This window comes from Macaca fascicularis, chromosome 14, assembly GCF_037993035.2.
Source record: "Macaca fascicularis isolate 582-1 chromosome 14, T2T-MFA8v1.1".
NCBI lineage: Eukaryota > Metazoa > Chordata > Mammalia > Primates > Cercopithecidae > Macaca > Macaca fascicularis.
Genome location: NC_088388.1, coordinates 44,405,233 through 44,419,557, shown reverse-complemented (window position 1 = coordinate 44,419,557; position 14,325 = coordinate 44,405,233). Strand labels below are relative to the sequence as shown.

Below are 14,325 nucleotides of genomic sequence, written 5' to 3'. Positions count from 1 at the left end.
AAGCAACTGAACAACCTGATTAAAAAATGGGCAAAAACCTAGCAGACATCTCACTAGGTAGCTAATAAACATATGAGAAGATGCTCAACATTTTATGTTATTAGGAAACTACAAACTAAAACAACAAGGAGATACACTACACACCTATTGGAATGGCAAAAATCTGACACACTAACAGCACCGAATCTTCACAAGGATATGAAGCACCAGGAAGGCTACGGTCACTTTGGAAAAAAGCAGTTTCTGATGAAGCTAAGCATGTTCTTACCATGTGATACAGCAATTTAGCCTCTTGGTATTCATCCAAATGAGTTGTAAACTATGTCCACACCAAAACCTGCAAACAGATGTTTCGAGCAGCTTTATTCATAACCACCCAAACCTGGAAGCAATAAAAATGTCTTCCAGGAGTTGAAAGGATAAACTTTGGCATATCTAGACAATGAAATATTGTTCTACGCCAAAAAGAAATGAACTATCAAGCCATGAAAAGAAATAGAGGAAATGTAAATGCACAATACTAGGTGACAGAAGCCGATCTGCAAATGTCACATGTGATTTCAATTATATGACATGATGAAAAAGGCAAAACTATGAAGACAGTAACATCTTCAGGGGATTCCAGAGGTTGGGGGAAAGGAGAGAGAAAATGTACTCAAATAGAGGATTTTTAAGGCAGTGAAACTACTCTGTAATGATACTGTAATGGTGGATACCTATCATTGTACATTGGTCCAAACCTGTACGAAGTATAATGCGAAGAGTGAAACCTAATGTAAACTATAGACTTTGGTTGATACTGATGCATCAGTGTTGGTCCATTGGTTATAATAAATGGAGAATGGCAGAGCGAGATGGCCAAATAGAAGACTCTACCAATCATTCCACCTACATGGACAACAATTTAACAATTATTTGTGCAGAAACACACTTTCAAAAGAACCAAAAACGAGGTGAGCATTCACAGTACCTGATTTTAACTTCATATCACTGAAAAAGGTATTGAAGAGGGCAGGAAAGACAGTTTGAACTACTGATGCCACCTTTTCCCCATCACTCAGCAGGAGCTATGTGCCATGAAGAGAGAATCTGTGCATTTGTGGGAGGGAGAGCACAGTGATTCTGAGATATTGCATTGAACTCAATTTTGCCTTGTCACAGCAAAAAAAAAAAAAAAAAAAAAAAAAAAAACTGGACTGAACTTTACTAACACCAGCCCACGGAGGGAGAATTTAAACCAGCCCTAGCCAAAGGAGAATCGCCCATCCCATCCCAGCAGTCAGAACTTGAGTTACTGCAAGCCTCACCAAAGCAGGCTAAAATGCTATGGGACCTTAAATAATGTTTGTTTAAGTTTAATAAACTTAAATAACAATTTAAGTTCTAATTAAGTAACAATTTTAAGTTTAATAAATAACAATTTAAGTTAATAATAAACATTATTTAAGGTTCCAAAACCTAGGCTCTAAACAGTTTAGGCCACAAGGATTACAACTCCTAGGTGTGTCCTAGTCCTGAAATGGACTCAGAGCCAGTGGACCTGGAGAGCATGCAACCTATTGAGACACCAGCCAGGCCAGCTGAGGGAGGGCTTGCACCACCCCTTCTCCAACCCCAGGTTGCATAGCTCACAGCTCCCACGAAGACCCCTTTCTTCCGTTTGAGGAGAGGGAAGAGTGGGGAGGACTTTGTCTTCCATCTTGGATAGCAGCTTATTCATAGTAAGATAGGCACCAGTCACAGTCAGAGTCATAAGGCCTCCTTGCCATGCCTTAGCTCCTAAACATCATTTCTAGACACACCCTGAGCCAGAAGGGAACCTGCTGCCATGAAGGTAAGGACCCAGTCTTGGAAAGACCCATCACCTGCTAACTAAAGAGGCTTATAGTGATAGTGGCTATGAGGTGAGGCTCCTCTGCCTGTGGAAACAGAAGAGAAGGGTGTGAGGGACTGTGTCTTGTGATTTGAGTGCCAGTTCAGCTGCAATACAATAGAATACGAAGGTAGACTTCTAAGGTTTTTTGACTGCAGTCCCTAGCTCCTAGATGACACCTCTGTACCCAGCCAGGGCCTGGGAGAACTTGCTGTGCTGAAGGGAAGGATGCAAGCCTGGCTGGCTTCACCACCTGCAAATTGTAGACCCAAGGCCTTGAGTGAACTTAGAGGGTAACCAGGTCATGGTTACAAAAGACCTTGGACAAGACCCAGTGCTTTGATGGCTTAAAGTCTGACCCAGCACAGTTCCAGTGGTGGTAGCCACAGGGGTACTTGTGTCACTCCACCCCCAGATCCAGACAGAGAGAGAGACTCCATTTGTTTGGTAGAAAGTAAGGAAAGAGAAGAAGAGTCTCTGCATGGTAATCCAGATATTTCTTCCTGATCTAAGCTAAGACCATTAAGGTACTACATCTAGAAGATGCCTATCTCTCGCCGTATACAAAAATAAATAAAAATGGATTAGACTTAAATCTAAGACCTCAAACTATGAAACTATTACAAGAAAACATCGGGGAAAGTCTCCTGGACATTTGCCTGCGCAAAAATTCTTCTTGTATAATACCTTACAAGCATAGACAACAAAAGAAAAAATGGGCAAATGGGATCACGTTAAGTTAAAAAGCTTCTTCACAGCAAAGAAAATAATCCACAAAGTGAAAGACAACCTACAGATGGGAGAAAATATTTTGCCAACTATCCATCTGACAAGGGATTAATAACCAGAATACATAAGGAGCTCAAACAACTCTATAGGAAAAAAAAAATAACAATCTAATTAAAAATGAGCAAAATGTCTGAATAGACATTTCTCAAAAGAAGCCATACAAATGGCAAACAAGCATATGAAAAGGTGCTCAACATCATTGATCATCAGAGAAATGCAAATGAAAACTACAATAAGATATAATCTCAGGCCAGTTAAAATGACTTATATACCACCACACTTGGCTAATTTTTGTATTTTCAATAGAAACAGGGTTTAGGCTGAGGCACGGGAATCGCTTGAGCTTGGGAGGTGGAGGTTGTAGTGAGCTGAGATCACACCGCTATACTCCAGTAGGGCAACACAGTGAGACTCTGTCTCAAAAAAATAAATAAATAAAACAAACAAAAAAAGGCTTATATGCAAAAGATCAGCGATAAGATGCTGGCGAGGGTGTGGAGAAAAGGGAACCCCCAACACTGTTGGTGGGAATGTAAATTAGTATGACCACTATGGAGAACAGTTTGGAGGTTCCTCAGAAAACTAAAAATAGAGCTACCATAGGATCTAGCAATCCCACTGCTGAGTATATATCTGAAAGAAAGGAAATCAGTGCATAGAAAATATACGTGCACTCTCATGTTTGTTGCAGCACTATTCACAATAGCCAAGATATTGAAGCAGTATAAATGTCCATAAAGAAATGAATAGACAAAGAAAATGAGGTACTTATACACAATGGAGTACTATTCAGCCATAAAAAAGAATGAGATCTTATCATTTGCAGCAACATGAGTAGAACTGGAGGTCATTTTGTTAAGTAAAATAAGCCAGGCACAGAAAGACAAATTGTGTATGTTCTGACTTATTTGTGGGAGCTAAACATTGAAATAATTGGACTCACGGAGAGAGGAAGTAGAGGATGGTTAAAGAAGCTGGGAAGGATAGTGGGGGAGTGTGGGGGAGGTGGGGATGGTTAATGGGTACAAAAGATATAAAAAGAATGAATAAGACCTAGTATTCACTAGCACAACAGAGTGACTGTAGTCAAAAATAATTTGTGTACATTTTTAAATAACTAAATGAGTATAGTTGGATTGTATATAAAAGATAAATGTTTGAGGTGATGGACATCCCATTTACCCTGATGTGATTATTATGCATTGCATGCCTATATCGAAATGTCTCATAGTAATCTATAAATACATACACACGCTATTGTACCCACAAAAATTAAAAATAAATATTTTTTTAAAAATTTAAAAATAGGGTAAATTGAGCACTCTTGTGTGGGATTTTGATAGTGGAAGAGGTTGTGCTTATTCTGGATCAAGAGAATACAGGACATGTTTGTACTCTCCACTCAATTTTGCTGTGACCATAAAACTGCTCTAAAAATGAAGTCTGTGTTTTTAACAGCATATGATACAGAGTTTCACACACTGAATTTGCCTAGTGAATTATTATCTAGCTCCAAAATAATTGTATTTTCTACTATATAACACATTACATCATCTGTGTAGCTATCTCTCTCACAAAGTAGAAAGTCTGTGAAATAGAACATAAGGAAGGAGAGAGAATTATGATCCAAGCAAGAATCATGGGTCCACAATTCCACCCAAGGAAGCTAGTTCAAAGCAAGAGGAAGAGCACAGCTTTTCACACAATTGAATAGATCTCAACTTCCTGATTGTGGTACTGAAGATGCCGACAGTAGCCTGCTGCTCTGTGAAGGCAGTTTTCTGACCTACCATTCTTGGCTACTCCTGGGATGTTTTACTTGGCTGTGAGATCCCCCTGAGAAGCTTCTCTTTTTCTCACACAATTCCTCCATCAGCAACGTGTGGTGGGCGGCACACGGTGACTATGATTCCTGGAGATGGCATTGGGGCTGAACTTATGCTGCATGTCAAGACTATGTTCAGACATGTGTGTGTGCCTGTGGCCTTTGAGGAAGTGTCAGTGACCTCCACCTCTGCCTCACATGAAGAGGAAATTCACAGTGCCATCATGGCAGTTCATTGAAACCCTGTGTCTTTGAAGGGTAGCATTTAAACTGATGTCACCCTGCCACCATCATACAAATCCTTCAACAACATGTTTCACACCACCTTAGATCTCCGTGCCAATGTCATTCATTTTAAAAATTTGCCAAACGTGGAGACCTGGCACAAGGACATAGCCATCCTAGTTGTTCGGGAGAACATAGAGGGTGACTATAGCAATCTGGAGCATGAGAGTGTGAAAGGAGTAACAGAGAGCCTAAAGATCATGACTAAGGTCAAGTCTTTGTGCACTGCTGAATATGCCTTCCAGCTGGCCCAGTAGATGGCATGCAAAAAAGTGACGGCTGTGCACAAGGTCAGCATCATGAAACAGGGAGATGGTCTCTTCCTCCAGTGCTGTGGGGAGGTGGCATCCCGCTATCCTCAGCTCACCTTAGAAGATATGATTGTGGACAATGCCACAATGCAGCTAGTATCCCAGCCCCAACAGTTTGATGTCATGGTAATGCCCAATATTTATGGCAATGTTACCAACACTGTCTGCACAGGGTTGATTGGTGGGGTAGGCGTTGTGCCTGGAGCCAACTATAGCCACATGTATGCAGTGTTTTGAGGCAGCTTCAAGGCAATGTGACAATTTAGTCAATACAAATCTGGCAAACCCTACTGCCATGCTGCTGGCAAGTTGCATCATGCTGGATTACCTCAAACTTCACTCCTATGCCACCCACATTCATACTGGAGTCTTGGCATCCTTGGACAACAAAAGTATCCACACCCCAGATCTTGGAGGCCAGGGTGCCACATTGGACATCATTCAAAATGTCATAGATCACATTTGAAATGTCAATTAATTGGTCTGTGCCTTGGAGACAGCTATCCCCCAAAGTCTGTCCTGTCCTACTTGTTACCTCCACTCTTCCTGCTTTAAAAACCGTAGCCAGTTTAGCTCCTGCAGACTCCAGAATAAACCAGCTTATGCTTTAATTCACAAGCATGGAAGGGTGGGGGCCTGCGTGAACCAAAACTGATTTTTCACCATTAAATTAAGTGCCATAAACATTGCTTGTTTAAATTAGCCAAACCTAAATGAATTGAGGACATTCTTATCTATTTTAATCCACAATTCTCCCTTCTCTATGATATGATATACTGAATAAATCAGAGCTGTTTGTGGAGTCCTGGGGCTTTCCCAGAACTTGGCACACTGATTTTCTCTTTATCTCGGTCATTTAAAATTCAGCAAACCAGCCTGCAGAGAAGCCTGGCTTCTCTCTAGAGGTCGTTAATGAGTTAATTAGTGCAATAAACTTTGCCTAAAAAATATACATTGCAACTTTTCTAATAAATAGGGCAACATACAGCCAAGCTGGCATAGAATGCTTCCACTCCTTCCTAGATAGCCCATCTTTCCCATAGTCTTATTTATCACCTTTATGTTAGGAATTTTCTCCAGTGTTCTTTTTCACACATGAACATTTTGGGGCACTGCAGCTCTTCTGGAAAGGCAATTCTTGAATTCTTCCAGCTGGGCTCAAGAGCGTAGAGGTGAAAACCCCAGTTAACAGGCACTAGGCCCACAACATTTGGCTAAACAGAGAACCATCAATTGTAAACTCTTTGCTCAGTGTTTCACAGTCTTTTACGGTTTACTTTCAATCTTTCTTTCAAAGAAAGAATGTATATATAAAACAAAACAAAACAAAAAACACTGAGCTGAATGTTTATTGTCATTTTATTCTATTTTATTTATAGTGTTTTTTAGAGTTATAGTTGGGAGACACACAAACTAAAATAACTCTATTAGTGCTTGCAAATTGTTACTTAAGTAGGAAATTAAAAAGACAATGATTGTAAAAACTTAAAGTAGTTTTATCAGCAGGAATGGCCTGTAGATAGAAATGAGACAGAAAAATAATGAATTCTAGATTGTGGAAATGTGTGTCTCTCCTCTTACCTTTGGATCTCTGCATGGTTAATAGGTCACAAGTTAAAGACATTTAGATCATAGAAAGTTTCTTACAGTTTCCAACAGGCTCTGCCTTAATCATATTACCTTGGTCTAACCTTTCCTAATTGGGTATAAAGTCAGGGCCAGGATTTGGACAACTGAAAGCTAGTTTGAGAGGATTTAGTCTGAGAAGAAAGTGAGTACCTGCAACCCTATCTCGAAGTCTTTCTTTAAGAATAAGGCAAGCAGGGAAGAGTCTATGTATAAATTGACTGTGATAGTCACGTTACTGGCCATTAGACATGTCACTGCCAGGGCTGCCACTAGCCCAAATGGTGCCCACCTCTGGGCTGATCTAGACCTGCACCAAAGGCATGTTTTTTCAAGTGGAGCAAGGGGCGGATTTTAGCCAGATGACCCCCTGCACCTCCAATGCCAGGCTAACTGATATTACTTTAACCCATACTACCCACACGTACCACTCTTTTTTATGATGATGAGGATTTATTTATGGCACAATCAGCTTAGTGGCAGACAGTGGCCCAGCTGTTGGCTTCTATTTGGCAATGGGGGTTTATGATACACTTGAGTTAAAATTTCTCTGTCTGTTAAAGATGGTCATTTTCAGAATCCCATTACAGTTCTTGGACCAGACTGTTGCAATGACACCTAGTACACCATAGTAACATTTTTCATTTCCACTGTTAGATGTTCTCACTTAGATATGAACATCTCTAGGGTAAGCTTCATGTGTTTTCTTTCCTTATCCTTTGTAGTCTGTAACATAATGGCTGGTACATAATACATGGGATGCATGTTTGTTTAATCAGCCAAAATATGCATGTTATGGTTGATATTGCTACACTTTTTTATCTGTAAAGTGTGATAACTGTACCTGCCTTACATTTGTTGGAAAGATTGAGAAGATTCACGTAAAACCTACATTATTGTGCCTATAAGTGCTTAGTGTATTTTAAAAATTATTATATTCATTGTTACACAGAATATACCATTCTAAAATATAATTCTGAATAGAACTGAGTGAATTTTATTAATTCATTATAGATTTTTGATTTGCGGCCAACTTTCAAATAGAAGAGCAAATCATATCTTCTGATTCATCAAATCTCCTTATTCTAGCTCCTTTTTATTTATTGAATCTGGCAACCCCTCTATTTTTTCACCAACACCTTCTTCCTCATTAGCTTTTCTTATTGGTAACTTCCCAGTTTCTCTTACTGCAAGTATAGCTTCCTAACTATGTCTTGCCTGTAGCTTAGCCCTGTTCAATCTATTTTCACAATGCACCCGGCATGATCTTTTTGAAAGGCAGAGATATCATGTCCCTTTCTTAAAACCTTTATTCAAAGGCTTCATTTTGTCTGTAAAAGAAAGGCAATGGAGCATAGCATGAAAACCATCTAGCATGAAAACCATCTAATGTTCTGGCCTCATCTTCCCTTCCTCAGGTTCACCATGTCTATCCCCCAACCCTCATTCCAATATCAATGCAATGTGGCATTCCAACAAGAGTACAACAGAGTTTATTGTTAAAGGACCATCTATTCGCTCCAGATCAGGCCTTTGTGCACAGTCTTGGTTCCTTTCCTCTTCAGTAGATGAATTTCTCCTCATGCTTAAGGATTCAACTTAATCATCACCTTTTTGGGGGAGTCTTATCTTTTTACCCCCTTCCCATTTTTTTTCTGAGATTTAGGGTGTAACTCTCAGTGCTCCCCACCACAGCTCTCTGTATACACTGTCTAGTATTTATCTCTCTGATTGTGATTACATGCCTTATCCCCACCATCCCTCATTAACCTTACTGTACAACGCATCCCTTGGCAACAGGAGTGACAGTCATTCATCACTATAGCATCAGAACCTAGGATAGGGGATATATCGGGACAGGCTCTTAGTTCATGCTCACTCTAAAGAAGAAAAGGAAGAAAAGGAAGGGAAGGGAAGGGAAGAGAGAAAGGGGAAGGGAGGAAGGAAATAAGGAAGGGAGAAGGAAAAAGGGAAGGAAAGAGGAAGGAAGGAAGGGAAGGAAGGAAAGGAAGGAAGGGCTTACTCCTATGGCTTAGGAGTGGGGAATTGGAAGAGCTAATCTATTGCAAAATGCTCATCTGACTTCAGTCTATGAACCTATCTTACAAGATTACTCCTCTCTAGAGAAGACTAAAGCCCTCAAGGTAGTAAAACAATTAGTTGGCAGGCTGCCTCTGTTTCCTGAGAAAATGTCTGTACTGCATTTTTTGGATAATTTCATCTTAGCCTTTATCAGTTTACCCTACTTTGTTTACAATTCTGGTGTTATAAAAAATAGCATCAACAAGTTGCCTGATTTTTCTTTAGATTACTCTTTCTCTTTACAGATTTGTTTTGGTTACTGGTCATACAAATTACTCAGTCGCTCAGATTTCATAGCTGACTGACATTCATCCCAACTCTGCCACACAGGAGCAGTGTGACATTGGATAGGTTGCTTAACCTCTCTGATCTCTAGTTGCTTATCTGTGCAATAAACATAAATGTGTACCTTCATGGGATTGTTGTCAAAATTAAGTCAGATCGTTTTGGTTGTCTATTGCTGTAAAACAAACTACCCAAACCTTAGTGACTTAGAATGACCAACGATTATTTGTTGTGATTATGTAGATTAGCCAGAGGCTTCTTCTTAGCAGTAGGATGGTTGAGAGCTCCAGAATCACCTCATTCACAAGGCTGGCAGTTGCTACTAATGATGGTCAGTCAGGGGCCTCCATTTTTCTCCACATGGTTGTCCTATGTGGTATTTTGATCTCCTCACAACATGGCACCTGGATTCTAAGAAGGAATGTTCTAAGAAGCAAAGACCAAGGCTGTAGACCTCTTAAGGCTCAGACATGACAGTTGCTTAATACCATTTCTACTACATTCTATTGATCAAATTAGGCAATAATAGGATAGACCAGATTTAAGAATCGGGGAATAAATTCTGACTCTTGATGAATGACAAGGTCACATTACAAAGGGGTACATGGGTGAGGAGCACTATTGATGTGACCATTTTTGAAAACATGCTCTACCACCATGAAAATGTATTTAAAACTCCCGGGCAAGATGGCCCAATAAGAACAGCTCCAGTGTGCGGCTCCCAGCAAGACCAATGCAGAAGGTGGGTGATTTCTGCATTCCTAACTAAGGTACCTGATTCACCTCATTAGGACTAGTTAGTCAATGGGTGCAGCCCATGGAGGGTGAGCCAAAGCAGGGTGGGGTGTTGCCTCACCTGGGAAGTGCAAGGGGCGGGGAACTCCCTCCCCTAGCCAAGGGAAGCCATGAGGTACTGTGCCATAAGGAGCAGTGCATTCTGGCCCAGTACTATGCTTTTCCCATGGTCTTCACAACTCACAGACCAGGAGATTCCCTTGGGTGCCTATACCACCAGGGCCCTGGGTTTCAAGCACAAAACTGGGCAGCAGTTTGGGCAGACAGGGAGATAACTGAAGGAGGTTTTTTTTTCATACTCCAGTGGCACCTGGAATTCCAGCAAGACAGAACCATTCACTCCCCTGGAAAAGGGGCTGAAACCAGGGAGCCAAGTGGTCTAGTTCATTGGATTCCACCCCCATGGAGCCCAACAAGCTAAGATCCACTGGCTTGAAATTGTTGCTGCCAGCGCAGCAGTCTGAAGTCAACCTTACCTGGTACACTTAAGCTTGGTGGAGGAAGGGGCGTCCACTATTACTGAGAGTTGAGTAGGCAGTTTTCCCCTCACAGTGTAAACAAAGCTTCCAGGAAGTTCAAACTGGGTGGAACCTACCACAGCTCCAACAAGCCACTTAGCCAGACTGCCTCTCTAGATTCCTCCTCTCTGGGAGTAGCATCTCTAAAAGAAAGGAAGCAGCCCCAGTCAGGGGCTTATAGATAAAATTCCTATCTCCCTTGGACAGGGCACCTGGGGGAAGGGGCAACTGAGGGTGCAGCTTAAGCATATTTAAATATTCCTTCCTGCCAGCTCTGAAGAGAGCAGTGGCTCTCCCAGCACAGTTCTCGACCTCTGCTAAGAGACAGACTGCCTCCTCAAGTGGGTCCCTGACCCCTGTGCCTCCTGACTGGGAGACACCTTATACAGGAAAGCTCTGGCTGGCATATGGCAGGTGCCCCTCTAGGACAAAGCTTCCAGAGGAAGGAATAGGCAGCAGTCTTTGCTGTTCTGCAGCCTCTGCTGGTGATACCCAGGGAAACAAGGTCTGGAGTGCACCTCCAGCAAACTCCAGCAGACCTGCAACAGAGGGGCCTGTTACAAGGAAAACTAACAAACAGAAAGGAATAGCATCAACATCAACAAAAAGAACATCCACACAGAAACCCCATCCGAAGATCACCAACATCAAAGACCAAAGATAGATAAATCCATGAAGATGAGGAAAAACCAGTGCAAAAAAGGCTGAAAATTCCAAAGACAAGAATGCCTCTTCTCCCCCAAAGGATCACAACTCCTCTCCAGTAAGGGAACAAAACTGGACAGAGAATGAGTTTGATGAATTGACAGAAGTAATCTTCAGAAGGTGGGTAATAGCAAACTCCTCTGAGCTAAAGGAGCATGTTCTAACCCAATGCAGGGAAGCCACAAACCTTGAAAAATGGTTAGAGGAATTGCTAACTAGAATAACCAGTTTAGAGAAGAACATAAATGACCTGATGGAGCTGAAGAACACAGAATGATAACTTCGTGAAGCATACACAAGTATCAATAGCTGAATTGATCAAGTGGAAGAAAGGATATCATTATTAATGATATATTGAAATGAAGGCAGAAATAAATAAGTTTTTTGAAACCAGTGAGAACAAAGACACAATGTACCAGAATCTCTGGGACACAGCTAAAGCAGTATTTAGAGGGAAATTTGTAGCACTAAATGCCCACAGAAGAAAGCAAAATAGACCAATAACAAGTTCTGAAATTGAAGCAGTAATTAATAGACTACCAACCAGAAAAAGCCCAGGACGAGATAGATTCACAGCCCAATTCTACCAGAGGAACAAAGAGGAGCTAGTACCATTCCTTCTGAAACTTTTCCAAACAATAGAAAAAGAGGAACTCCTTCCTGACTCATTTTATGGGGCCAGCATCATCCTGATACCAAAACCTGGCAGAGACACCACAACAACAAAAAAAGAAAATTTCATGCCAATATCCCTGATGAACATCAATGCAAAAATCCTCGATAAAATACTGGCAAACCAAATCCAGCAGCACATCAAAAAGTTTATCCACCACGATCAAGTCAGCTTCATCCCTGGGATGCAAGCCCGGTGCGACATACACAAATCAAAAAACATAATCCATCAGATAAACAGAACCAATGACAAAAACCACGTAATTATCTCAATAGCTGAAGAAAAGGCCTTCAACAAAATTCAACACCGCTTCATGCTAAAAACTCTCAATAAACTGGGCATTGATAGAACATATCTCAAAATAATAAGAGCTATTTATGACAAACCCACAGCGAATATACACTGAATGGGTAAAAACTGGAAGCATTCCCTTTGAAAACCAGCACAAGACAAGGATGCCCTCTCTCAACATTCCTATTCAACATAGTATTGGAAATTCTGGCCAGGGCAATAAGGCAAGAGAAAGAAATAAAGCGTATTCAAATAGGAAGAGAGGAAGTCAAATTGTCTCTGCAGATGACATGATTGTGTATTTAGAAAATCCCATCATCTCAGCCCAAAATCTTAACCTGATAAGCAACTTCAGCAAAGTCTCAGGATACAAAATGAATGTGCAAAAATCACAGGCATTACTATACACCAATAATAGACAAACAGAGAGCAAAATCATGTGTCAACTCCTATTCACAATTGCTACCAAGAGAATAAAATACCTAGGAATACAACTTATGAGGGATGTGAAGGACCTCTTCAAGGAGAACTGCAAACCACTGCTAAAGAAATAAGAGAGGGCACAAACAAATGCAAAAACATTCCATGTTCATGGATAGGAAGAATCAATATCGTGAAAATGGCCATATTGCCCAAAGTAATTTATAGATTCAATGCTCTCCCCATCGAGCTACCATTGACTTTCTTCACAGAATTAGAAAAAATTACTTTAAGTTTTATATGGAACCAAAAAGGAGCCCGCATAGACAAGACAATCCTAAGCAAAAACAACAAAAGTGGAGGCATCATGCTACCTGACTTCAAACTATACTACAAGCCTACAGTAACCAAAACAGCATGGTACTGGTACCAAAACAGATATATAGACCAATGGAACAGAACAGAGCCCTCGGAAATAATACCACACATCTACAACCATCTGGTCTTTGAGAAACTTGACATAAGCAATGGGGAAAGGATTCCCTATTTAATAAATGCTATTGGGAAAACTAGCTAGCCATATGCAGAAAACTGAGACTGGACCCCTTCCTTCCACCTCATACAAAAATTAACTCAAGATGGATTAAAGGCTTAAATATAAGACCTAAAACCATAAAAAGCCTAGAAGAAAACCTAGGCAATACCATTCAGGACATAGGCATGGGCAAAGACTTCACAACTCAAACAACAAAAGCAATGGCAACAAAAGCCAAAATAGACAAATGGGATCTAATTAAAGAGCTTCTGCACAAAATAAACTATCATCAGAGTGAACAAGCGGCCTACAGAATGGGAGAAAAATTTTGCAATCTATCCATCTGACAAAGGGCTAATACCCAGAATCTACAAGGAACTTAAACAAATTTACAAGAAGAAAAACAAACAACAAAAATCTCCATCAAAAAATGGGTGAAGGATATGAACAGACACTTTTCAATAGAAGACATTTATGCAGCCAACAAAAGTATTAAAAAAACTCATCATCACTGGTCATTAGAGAAATGCAAATCAAGACCACAATGAGATACTATCTCATGCCAGTTAGAATGGTGATCATTAAAAAGTCAGGAAACAACAGATGCTGGAGAGGATGTAGAGAAATAGGAATGCTTTTACACTGTTGGTGGAAGTGTAAACTAGTTCAACCATTGTGGAAGACAGTGTGGCAATTCCTCAAGGATCTAGAACCAGAAATACCATTTGACCCAGCAATGCCATTACTGGGTATATACTTAAAGGTTTATAAATCATTCTACTATAAAGCACATGCACATGTATGTTTACTGCAGCACTGTTCACAATATCAAAGACTTGGAACCAACCCAGTTGTGCATCAGTGATAGACTGGATAAGGAAAATGTGGCATATATTCACCATGGAATAGTATGCAGTCATAAAAAATATGAGTTCAGTCCTTTGCAAGGACATGCATAAAGCTGGAAACCATTCTCTGCAGACTAGCACAAGAACAGAAAACCGGACACCACATGTTCTCACTCATAATTGGAAGTTGAACAATGAAAACACGTGGAAACAGGGAGGGCAACATCACACACTGAGGCCTCCGGGAGAGTGGGGGACTAGGGGAGGGATAGCAATAGGAGAAATAACTAGTGTAGATGACGAGTTGATGAGTGCAGCAAACCACCATTCCACATGTATACTTACGTAACAAACTAGCATGTTCTGCACATGTATCCCAGCACTTAAAGTATAATTAAAAATAATAATAAAATAAAGTCTATAAAAATGACAAAAAGCACTCTTACCACAGTGCCAGTCACATG

At 40.6% G+C, this 14,325-nt stretch overlaps 1 protein-coding gene and 1 pseudogene across 2 annotated transcripts in view; both read left to right on the top strand.

The window, feature by feature from the left end:
* NELL1 (neural EGFL like 1) overlaps positions 1 to 14,325 on the top strand; it is a 949,455-nt gene that overhangs the window by 633,706 nt on the left and 301,424 nt on the right. The gene's annotated exons all lie outside the window — the stretch shown is intronic.
* Positions 2,102 to 5,549, top strand: LOC135967182 (isocitrate dehydrogenase [NAD] subunit gamma, mitochondrial-like; annotated as a pseudogene).